Raw genomic sequence first — 12,871 nt, 5'->3', positions numbered from 1 at the left:
TCTATTTTAATGTCAGGCATATTATTAGTACAAATGGAAAACTGTGCCTGGAAAATGTCCAAAGAATATAAACTTGCCGCAAACTACATGCATATATTTTTCTCTTAATTACTTGTGTAGAGAGACATATAATTTAAAGACTTTTTGAAACTGTCATCAGAAGAATTCAAGACTTAATTGCATTAAACTATAAATTAATTTATCATATTATTTGCATTTCTCAACCAGTATACTCTGTTAATTACTGTTTCTTACTGTTTTGGATTATTAAAAATATAATAAATACATGTTCTACAATTATGCTGCTGGAGTATTGTTGGTTGATTTCTAGAGATTTCCAAGAAATGCTGTAGGAGCATAGTTTTCAAATCTGATTTGAGACATTATCAATTATTACATATTTTATTGGAAAGGGAGAATGATAAAAATCAGATTCTAACATAGTTCAGGAAAAAAAATGAGCTTAAAAAAATCTTTTTAGATTAATCTGGAAGAAATTTACCCTGAAGGACTTTGATTATTTTTTTTAGATACTTATTTGAGCTAATGGATAATGGATGATCCATTTAAGTGCTCTTATCAGAAGCCCTGAAGCTGTTTGTAGTGATCTCAATAGATTACAGCTCTTCTACTGAAAACTAAATAATCAAAATTATAATAAGTATCTATGAGATAGGTAAAGTCATATGTTATGTAAACTAATATTTTTCAGCACCTGCCCATTGTTTATTTAGATATAACTATTTCAGCAGGCACTATTGGCAGATTGTAATTTATACAGTTGTACAGGAATAAAATATAACCTTATATGCATTTTAATATTATTACTTTGATACATGCATTTTTAATAAGGGGAAAATACAAAATCTAGAAAATTCTATTTTGTTATAAAGATGTTCTAAAAGATAGATATATTGTTAGAGGTAATAAAGAGGTTTTTGTTTGTTTTCTTTTTTTAAAAACCCTTTAATCATAATGTAAAATATTTTTCACATCCTATTTAGTTGATAATAATGATAGGAAAGTGAATTTTTTAACAATTCATTGCCATTTTAGCATTTACTAAACAAAATACCTGCCTATATTTAGAGATAACAAAACTAGAATGACTTTCATTTTAAAGTATATTTACTTAATATTTACAAATTTCTGTTCTCTCTCCATTTTCTTTGTATCTCAGGTATAAGCATCAGACTTAGGTTGTCATGAATCCACACTAGACTTTTTCAGAACAATGTAAGAAGCAGATGATATGTGAAATTTTTCTTCTGCTAATTTGAGGGACACTCAATATTCAGAGACAGCTGTGTTCATGGTCCAGGTGTCCAGAGAGACACATGATGTCCTTGCTAAGTAACATGATTGGTGGTGACATAGCTGTAGTCATTCTGGGTGTGGTTTGAATATTGATCTTGTTTGTGTAAGTGCTATGCTTGACTCTATATCCTCCAGAGATTTAGTGAGCTACCAAATATTCTTTAATATTTTTTTTTTTTTTTTGGTTAAACTGACAAGATTAGGCTCTCATGATGACCAAAGAGTTTGTTTGTATGAAATTAACATTATACCTAATAGTGGGTATTAACCATATGTTACAACATATTATGGATTGTGGAATGTCACCATCCTTGAAAATATTATATCCATATATCTTTGGTTACTAAAATTCTTTCTTTATATATTTTGCTAATTGTGTTTGTGTCTGTTTTATAGAAACATTACAACTGACTTGGATTGAAATTGAATATATACAAGATGCAATAATGTACGTTAACATCTTAATTATTTAAACTTTATAACGATCTCATGAGATGTGGGTATTACCATTTTAAAAAATGGGAACTCAGAGTACTTAGTAACTTGTCGAAGTATGAAAATTGGTAAACCCTGGTGCCTAGAATTCAAACCCAGGCCAGCTTGCCTCAACATTTTATATACTTTTTCTTACTATATTTTCTGCTGCAGTGGTATATATCATGAATTTACTATTCGGTAGATCACTAAAGTTTTCCAACTCTACTAGTGATAAATTCTTAAGGATCCTATATTTTGTGTTCCTTAAAGAATTCAAGTCATTAAGGTACTAGCTTAAATATATAACCAACATCCATGATACTGTCCTAAAAGTATCCAGTCAAGTCAGGCATAAATTTAATGCATGAAGTCAATTTGTACACCTACCACTAATGCTTGTCTTAGCTAGACATTTAGTTTAATTAGAAATAATTTCAGAAATAAAATCTACAATTTAATTCTGCTACAGTTTAATACTTAAATGAGGCTAAACATAATATATACATATAACTCCAAAATTGATAGTCCAACCTGACCTATCTCCCAAATTTCACATTCAAATTTCGATCACACAAATTGTAATGGATTGAGTATTGAACCTCCTCCCTTACAAAAGATGTGTCCACATCTTAAAACACAGAATCTATGAATATGACCTCATTTGGAAAATGAGATTTTGTAGAATTAATGATCTAGAGATGACATACATCTTGGATTATCAAGGTAGACCATTAGAAAAAGAAAGCAGACATTGAACTTATGTAGCCACAAGCCAAGGAATACCTAAAGCCACCAGAAGTTAAAAAACAAACAAACAAACAAACAAACAAACAAAAAACAAAGATAGATTCTCTTTTAAAGTGTCTGAAGGGAACACAAACCTGCTGATAACTTGATTTAGGACTTCTGGTCTTCAGAAGTGTGAGAAAAGAAATTTCTGTTGTTTTAATTAACCAAATTTGTAGTAATTCGTTATGATAGACCTAGGCAATGAACAGATATCCTTTTACATTTTTTTCCATAATCTCAAATGCAATATATTTAAATGCATTTATCATTCTTGCTTTGACATGTCTTTATTTTTCTGTCTGCTAAGCTGAAGGGCTTAAAACTGTATAGATATATTGACTTCTTCATTATTTTCCCACTTAATTCTATCTTGTATTCATTTTTCTTGCTTTTTTTATGTTTTTTTTCCTTTCTTTCTTTTCTTCCCATGATGTGGCAGACATTATAATAGCTGATAGGACACAGGATTCTGAGAAACAAACATAATCTTAGACTTTATAAAATATTCAGTGTGTTAGAGGCCTTTAACCAATAATTACATTAAAAAAATAGGTACTGATGCTTTGAATCTGAGGAACTATTCCTATCTCCAAGATTCCTAATTCCCATATGATACTTATGCCCTACCCGTTTCACAGGGACCTGGGACAGAAGAGAGTAGGTAGAAGAAAGTGGATTTAAATATAATCAAATAAAAAATAAGGAAGGGTAGACATCTAATATAGAAATCTTCCTTGGAGGATTTGGTGAATAAAGAAAAAGGAGGGGAAAATAATTAAATTTGAGAAACAAAGTCTTATTTAATGTGAAACATTCCTCAAAGAAAGAAACATGAGATTTTCTATGACCAATCAAGTAATACACAGTCTGTGTGTGTGTCAAATTGTTTTTATAGCAAAATTTAACCTAAACTGATTGATATATATGTTTATGTATACATACTATACATGTACACTTTTATCTTTTGCTTAAAGTGATTGAACATTTTATTTCAAAAATGTTAATGTATTTTTATTATTGAGTACTCCTAAGACTATATTGTTGGTCTTACACAATATATGATGCAGGCATGCTTTAGCTTTTTAAAATCTAAAAAGTTATATATTCAAAACACATCTGGAACTGTACCAACTTAAAAAAGAAAGTATTAATATGAGGCATTTTCCTTTCAAACATTTGAAAGAACATAGCTCCATAGAAAACACAAAACAATAATGTGCATACATGGCTATAATAAGACATGGTGCAACTTCCAGTCAGATCTATGACATGGTAAGAAATCAAGCACTTCGGTACTTAACAAGAAGTAAGAAATGCCTTAGGATTAGTCTGTGAGAAGTGACATGCTTCTTATTCTCATCTTGAAATGACAAAAAAAGCAGGAACTTGAGGGTTCTCGGTCCCTCTGCTAAAGTGGATTCTTCACTCTCAAGGGGCTACTTAGACCAACAAAGTTTTTAAGTTACGGTGGAGGCAATAGAACTTACATTGAAACTTGAATTCTGGATTGTGAAGACATTTCATAAAGTCTTTAAATGCAAGGATGGCCAGACTATTAGCCTAGGACAGTCCTGTTTAATTAATAGCTACTGTGCAATTGTCAATACTTCTTTTACTCTCAAAAACATCTTGATTTGTACAATAATATATATGTTTTTATGGGCTAAATTGTGTTCCCCCAAATTCATAGGTTGAATCATTGACCTTTAGAATGTGACTGTATTTGGAATTAGAGTATTTAAAGAAGTAAGTTAAAAGGAGGCTATTAGAATGGGCCCTATTTTAATCTTACTGGTATGCTCATAAGAAAAGATTTAGACACACAAAGATACCAGAGAAGTGAAAACACAGAAGGGTGTTGTGTAATACAGCAAGAATACAACAAGAGAGACTACAGAATAAATCAACCCTGCCAAGACCTTGATCTTGGACTTCTGGCCTCCAGAACTGTGAGAATATAATTTTTTGTATGATATCCAGTCTATGCAGCCCTAGCAAACTAATACATACGTGCACTCTACTTATTTTTCTTCCTCTCGCTCTTTCTCCTTCTCTCCCTCTCATTAATTAAGTAATCTAGTTCAGAGATTAAAAAGAGACAGGGCTAATATTTAGGACGCATCATGACTAATGTGAGGTAACTGCTATGTGTTTTAAGTATTTTTAAAAGAACACTAGGTTTGTCAGAACCAACAATTGTGGTATTTGCAGGATTTACTAGGTCCTTTTTCTCTGTAAGTAATAAAATCTGAGAAACATGCTGACATACTAGACTTGCATAGAGACAATCAGGTTATAAAGGGGAGCTAAGCTCTAGATTTTTCTAATTTTACTTTTAAATAAATATAATACTATTGTTTAATAAGGTGTTTCAAGAAAAGATTTTTCTGTAATTTTAGTGAGAGCCAGAGCAGGTGAATGCCCTCACATGCTCTATTTACACTGACTTTTGAACTCAATATACTTAAAATAAATTCAAACGCAAGTATATTTAACAGGATAATCCCACTTCTAAGGATTTAAAGAAAGGCTCTGAGGACCTTTCTGAAGAAACAGATGAAGTCTAATGGGAGGTCAAATAAGTGTTTTACCAAAACTGTGACAGCTGCTTAAGGAAGAAATACAATTTAAATTCCTTTGGGACTCTGAGCTACATTTCAATGCTGCTTTAAAGAATTTTCTATTGACTGGCATGTTGTATTCATCAAGAAACTGGTAAAATCTATTGTTTTTACCTTCTTCATGTCTTTTCTACAATTTAGCTGGCAAATAGAAAACAGAAAGAGGGCCCATCCTTAAGAGGAGGATATAGGCTCAAAACCCTTTGGTGTGATATTAGAAGTAGATAGAGTTGTCTATGAATCATCTTTCTCCTGGTAACATGTTAGAAAGCCCAATTCCTGCTATTGGGATGCAGAGAGTTCTTTTGATTAGACCTACTGAAATTTATAAACCTTTGTCTCAGAAAAATGTACTTATACACAAACATACAAACACTGCCATGAAAGAGTGTCAGTAGTCCCAAAGACTTGTTTTAGAAATTTAATCTATTGAATCTTAAAGACTGAACATGAAGAGTAACTTATTATTTATAATATATGTGACCACGTGGGGAATAGATGCATATGTGATTAGAGTTTTATAGCCTAAAAGGAAATGGGTGATAGTCAAAAGAACAAACCAAAAGTGAAACACAAAAATAGTCCTGGGAAATATATAGAAAAAAGAAAAATAACAAAGAAAAATAGTACTATAGACATTCCGATTTATGTGTTTTTCTTAGGGGAGTCTGAGAATTCAGTTCTAATGTTTTACTTATACCTCGGAGATATATATTCTATTTATAGAAAAAAGATAGGTAGATATAGGTAAATCGAGAGAATGAGATATTCGGTGTCTATTTACAGAGAGATAGAGATAGAGTTATAAAAATAGAGATATACAGAGATTGAAATATATGTTATTTGTCCAGAAGAAATGTGTTAATGCATATAAATTTTAGACTATAAAACTTATATTTGCATACAGCAATTATTATGGATTGATGTTTGAGTCCTCACAAAATTCATTAGTTGAAGCCCTAACTCCCAATGTCGCTGTATTTGGAGTGGGGACTTTGAGAGGTAATTAGATCATGAGGGTAGAGCCCGCATAAATGAGAATAGCGCTCTAAAGAAGACACACTGGAGAGATGATCTCTATCTCAGTCATATGAGGATATAGCAAGAAGGTAGCCATATGGAAACCAGGAATAAGTCTTTCACCAGATGCTGAATTTACTGGTACCTTGATCTTGGTCTTCCCAACTCCAAATCTGTGAAAAATAAACTTAAGCTACCTAGTCTCTGGTATTTTTGTTATAGCAGTTAAACTGACTAAGATGATAATAATAGTTACAAATCACTTATACATTTTAAAGTCTATTTTTAAAATTTCATGCAGACAATAAGATTACTACAGAAAACATTTGATTTAAAAATAACCATCTGAGACATTAAGTTAAGGAGTACTATTTCATACTGTTTATTAGAACAATTTGTTCTTTAGAAATACAGAGTACTGGCATACTCATATTTAGAAAGTACTGATTTTTAATCTATCATTAATCTTTTGTTTACAAGTTCTGGGAAATTCAACTCAAAGTAGTTCAAGCAAAAACAAACAAACAAAAAAGCAATTGTATTGATCATATACATTACACAATCATGAAATAATTTGTGCTTAGAATTGATTTAATTCAGACATTCATATACTTTCAGGAGTATTTGGTTCCTCTTGTCTTTAGCTTTATTTTTCTTAATGTCAGCTTCATTGATAGACTATAAGTGATGATATGAAGGCTATTGTCTTAGTCTGCTCAGGCTGTCATAGAAAAATACCATAGACTAGGTGGCTTAATATACGAACATTTATTCTCTCATAGTTCTGTAGACTGAAAGTCCAAGAATAAGGTGGTAGCATGTTCAGTTTCCAATGAGAGCTCTCTTCCTGGCTTGCAGTCTACTGCTTTCTCTCTGTGTCCTCACATGTTAAGGAGAGAGGGCTCTGGTGTTTCTTCCATTTTTTATGAGAGCACCAGCTCTATCCAATCAGAGCACCACTCTTAGGACTAAATTAAACTTTATCACCTCCTCACATACACTAACTCCAAATGCAGTTACATTAAGGATAATGACTTCAATATACAAATTTTGGGAGGAAATAAACATCAATCTATAACATTCTCAGATGCAAATATATTTATTTCATCCTAACAGCACAAAGTCTTAACAAATTACACCATTGACTTTAAAACCTATAGTCTAAAGTCTCATATAAATATCCTTTAAATTAGATATAGGTGACACTTGAAGTTTAATTCATCCTGAAGCAAATTCTTTTCCAGCTATAAATCTGCGAAACCAGAAAAATTATGTGCTTCTAAAATACAGTGGGAGACAGTTTGAGGATAGGCATTCCCATTCCAAAAAGACAAAATAGGGAAAAAGGAAGTGTGACAGGCCCTAAGCAAGTCCTAAACCTAGCAAAACAAATTTCAGTAGATCTTAAGGCTCAAGAATAATTCTTTCAGCTCAATGTTCTATCTTCTAAGCCTAGTGCAGAGACAGTGTCACTCCATGGTTCTGCTGAGCAATTGTCTATGAGAGCCCTGCCCTGTGAAACCAAGGAAGAAGCAAGCAGCCTTGCCACCTGGATCTATGGGAGTGGCAGCCCTCATGATTCCTATGACACAGGTTAGCAGCCTCCTTTCATTCCATTTTGCCTTTTTTTTTTTTCTTTATTTCCATTTAGCAGCGTTTTTGCTTATATAATTTCATTTCTATTCCTGGCACCTGCTGCATACTGGCTAATTAAATTTGTCCTTCATACCCATACTAATTTCTTTATCAAATGACTGTTCAGCAACACCCATAGTGTTCTCTTTAAAATAAGTTTTCTTGTTTTTTTTTCTACATGGATAGGTTGAGAATTTTCCAAATCTTTAAGTTCAGATTCCATTTTACTTAAAAATTCCTTCTTCAACTCATGTCTCTCCTTTCACATTTTATTCTAAGCAGTCAGGAGGACCCAGATTGCACCTTCAATGTTTTGCTTAGAAATTTTAGCTAAATATCTAATTTTATCTTCCACAAAACACTAGAACACAATTAAGCCAAATTATTTGCCATGTTATAACAAGGATTACCTTTCTTCCAGCTTCCAAGAAACTGTTTCTTATTTCCATCTGAGACTTAACCAGAGACCTTTAATGTTCACATTTTGACTAATAGTCCCTTCATGGCAATCTTGACTTTTAAAGCATACAGCTCAAAAATCTTCCAGTCTCTACCATCACCTTGTTCCAAATCTACTTTCACATTTTTAGATATTTGTTATAGTAGTACCCCACATCTCAGAATGAAAATATGTCTTAGTCAAGGTTCTCCAGAGAAACAGAACCAGTGGGAGAGAGGATAGAATAAGAACGGGAGAGAAAGAAAACCAGAGCTCCACAGAGGTTAAATGGTGAAGGCAAATTTTATTCGGAACTGCTGCAATAAGAAAAAAAGATAACCCAGTATCTAACTGAGGTCCATTCCAAATACATCAGGGACAAGTAGAAATGCATAGCCAAGGAGCATGGGGGTTGGTAGATGGAAATTTACTAAAAGAAGAGAGACATCAAGTCTGGGGGAAATTCTGGCTGAACCCATCTAAATATAAACATTGATAAATATATAAATAGAGATGTAGATGTAGTTATAACTATGAGTTTTAGCTATAGATATAAGGAATTGGCTTGCATAATTATAAAAAAAAAAAAAAAAAAAGATTGGTCCCCAAATGTGCAGTTGGCAAGCTGGAAACCCGGGAGAAGCTATCATATAGTTCCAGTCCAAATACTGGAAGGCTGCAGCCCCAGAAAAAGCTAATGTTTCAATTTGGGCCTGAAGGCAAGAAAGAATCAATGTCCTATCTCAAGAACACCAGAAAATAAAAGTTCCCTCTTACCCTTGGGAGAGTCAGCCTTTTCATTCTGTTTAGACCCTCAACTAACTGGATGCAGCCCACTCATATAGGGAAGGTAATCTACTTTACTCAGTTTACTGACTCAGTGTTAATCTCATCCAGAAACACCCTCACAGACACACCCAGAATAATGGTTTACCAAATGTCTGGGCACACTATGGCTTAGTTAAATTGATGCATAAAATTAACCAACACGACTTCTGAGAAAATATTTTTCTGATCACTTAAAATATATTCTGTGATTCACTGTTTGGATTCTCTCATTATGTTACCATACTTACACCAATCACTACATATGAGTAGATGAATTTACATATACTGTTTGGCAAATTCAGGTTATGTTTCTACCATTGAATCAATCACAGTTGTTCAGATGACTCATTTTGCTTCATGACCAGGTTCTCTGCTACATGACTAGGACTTTTGAGCAGATGGTGGTAAAGCCAATCCAAAACTGATGTTAATATTTTCCAAAGGAAATTCAGCATTCAGGACACTTTTTCTAGAAGAAGAAAGAATGGCAGGCAAAGAGCACAATTTGTTTTTTCCAAATAGAAAGATGATTATTAAAATTTGTAATTAGTGACCATGTATGTATATAAATAAACAAAATGTATTAACTCTTAAGATACCTGAATATTGCGGTATACTATATATTATAGAGGAATTTAAACCAGCACTTAAACAACATCTACCTTAGATCATCTGTGAATAGAGGGTCTCTTTAGTTACTATAATTCAGAGCTTAAGGAATATGTTTCCCTCATTATAGTGTTGTAGCCGCCAGCCCTCAATAGACACATGGACCACCAGAAATGAGTGAGTCATAGGAAACACTCTTTATTCAGCCAGCTGGGTCTGCCAGGGGTACACAGACCCCAAATTAAGCAGCCCCGAAATGTAGAGGTACAGGGTTTTTAAGCCCTAAACCCCTATTCTTTATCTTGTTTGAGCACATGAGTCTATTTTTCTTCTTTTTACTAACTGTCAACCCACAGGTCAGTTGTGCAAGCCAGGATACAGAAGCAGAAAGCTTATTGTTAGAGCATTATGTTCCCATGAGCGATAGCCAAGCAATAATTTTTCAGTCAGCACAATAGTGCTTTTTCTTTCAGATTATAAGATTTTTCTTCAATATTTAAAGAGGAGCAATACAAATAACTACTCCAATGTCTAGAAAATATCACTGTAGGTTGGGAGTTCTATATTTTTTTAATCTCCCTCGACACTCTTGTTAGATCTTGTCCTTTATAAAAATGGTATAGTGACGTACTAATTCCCGTGTATGTGAAGAAATATGGCAAGAAAGCATTTCCAATCACACTAAATCACTAATCTATTTGAAATGTGCCCCAAATGTTCTAAGTTCAAAATCAAGACATTGGTAGCCACAAATTTTACTGTTTTTATCACTAATTCTTAAATATGAATCTTAAAAGTTGATTAAAAATATGAAGTTGAATTTTTCAAGCATTTCATATAAATTACCTGTACATTGATTAGTCAACTTATTTACTGAAATTTTCTGAGAGTTTTTTTTATCCCATGAGAGAATAAACATTTTGATGGGTGGAATTGATACTTGTGTGATTAATTATCTGCAGCAAAAACTGTTGGTACCCTATTGATATCACGCAGGCCTCACCATCGCAGTGCTCATCAGAGGTCTTCTTACTGCTAACATTTGCATCGCTTTTCTCTGGAGCTTTCTTTGGTGGATGGAACCCACTGAGCCTCAAATATGGCCAGCAGGACCTGCCTCCTCCTCCCAGCAAACTCCTTCCACCTTTCCCCCAACAGCCTCAACCAGTTATTGATGGGAATTGGTGTCAATTTCCTCCCTTTGGGGTGTAGAGTGTAACTCTGAGGCTCCCACAATGTGCCACTGGGACTTAGTTCTAGTTACCTAGTAGAATATACTGCTTAATAGTACACACTTATTAGTTGCCTTTGAATGATGCCCCCCCCACCCCCAATTTAAAAAAAAAAAAATGTATGGCCACCTGGAAATTTAGAATGTGACCTTATTTGGAAATTGAGTCATTGTAGATACGAAGTAGCTTGAGATGAGATCATACTGGATTAGAATTGGCCCTAAATCCAATGAGTGTTCTTACCAAAGGCAGAACAAGACAGACACAGAGGGAAGAAATTCATATGAAAAAGGATTTAGTCAATGAGGGTATGCTGCCACAAACCAATGAATGCCCAGAGCCTCCAGAACCTGGAAAAGGCAAGGATGGGTTCAATGATAGAGACTGGAAGTGAGTGTGGCCTTACTGACATGTACATTTTGGACTTCTGGCCTCCAGAACTGTGAAAGAATAAATTTCTGTTGATTTAAACCACCAAGTTGATGCAATTTGATGTAATAGCCCTAGAAAATGAATGTATTTCCCATTCCTGCCTTACTTTCATACTCTCCTATGAAAGTGGCCTGGAATCATGTTCAAAATAAACCACTTGCTTTTTTAGTTTATTACATTTTTTGTTTTATATTTCATGTATGAGTGAAGTCACTGGGTTTTTGTCCTTTTCCATCTGACTTATTTCACTTAGCATAGTACCGTATAGATACATCCATGTTGTCACAAATGGCAATATTTCATCTTTTTTCTTTCTATAATGGCTGAGTAGCATTCTATTATATATCTACATCTATATGTATCAATATCTAAAAATGAGATACAGAATAGTGTGTATGTATGCATTCCCTTCCTGGCATCTATGTGTTGGATGAATGATTTACAGAGTTGTCATCCACAGGGACATATTCAAGTCTTTGTAAATAGCTCTTCCCACAATTTCCCTCATATTTCTGAAAGCTAGAGAAATGACAGAGATGGCAGTTATACCTCAGTTTTTGGCTGGAGCACAATCTGTCTGAGCCAGGCTTGCTGCTTTCAGAGTTTGTTTTAGAATAATAATTATTGTTGACTTGACATAGATCCAGGAAAGAGAAACATAGAGTGACATTCATGGATGGGCACAGAGGAGAATTTTCTTTTTAGTCAGTGCTGTGAAATGCAATTTCCTAAATGAAGGGTAATTTTATTGTTCTAAAGTTTCTCCATTTTATAATTATAAAATATGCTAAATTTTTAAATTCTTGGAATACAAATTTTTAACACTAGTTAATTGTTTCTTTTCAGTTGTTTATATGCATTAAAGTAAATGCTTATTCACATTTTTAGTTTTATTTTATATTTTAGTTTTAACTACAGCCATCCATATCCTTAGTGCCAATATTAATGTTTTGTTAGTATGTTTTAGTAACAGATTAATAAAAAAATTATACCGAAAGCTTAAGATGTACCAGAAATATAACATCTAATTCAGGGCTTAAAACAACAACAACAAAATCTTAAAATAATGGCAAGCAAGTTTAAATGATGGTCAGTTTTCAGATTCTGATATCTCATGAAACTTTTATCATTCAATCTCAAGTGCTTTCATTTAGTAGTGAATGCTGCAATCAAATATTAACTATTTCAGGTGCTACCAACTGCTCCACATTCAGTATTCATTTGACTACTAAAGAGAAAAGTCAATAAAAAGGGTTAATTAGCTCACAGATACCTTTTCATGTAGCTCTAATTTTGGAAACAATACACTGGCTTTCTAAGATGAGAATTGATTTCTAAACCTGGTAATTACAGCATTTCATGACTCCGATTTGGCTTTCTAGAAAAAAACTCCCATATTCTCTTTGTTCCCTTGAAAATCATCAGCTGTCTAAACCACCCACTGAAGTTTTCTATGGCCTATGGAGTGAAAT

This window comes from Pteropus vampyrus, unplaced genomic scaffold (genome assembly GCF_000151845.1).
Source record: "Pteropus vampyrus isolate Shadow unplaced genomic scaffold, Pvam_2.0 Scaffold26, whole genome shotgun sequence".
NCBI lineage: Eukaryota > Metazoa > Chordata > Mammalia > Chiroptera > Pteropodidae > Pteropus > Pteropus vampyrus.
This window is presented reverse-complemented; position numbering follows the sequence as displayed.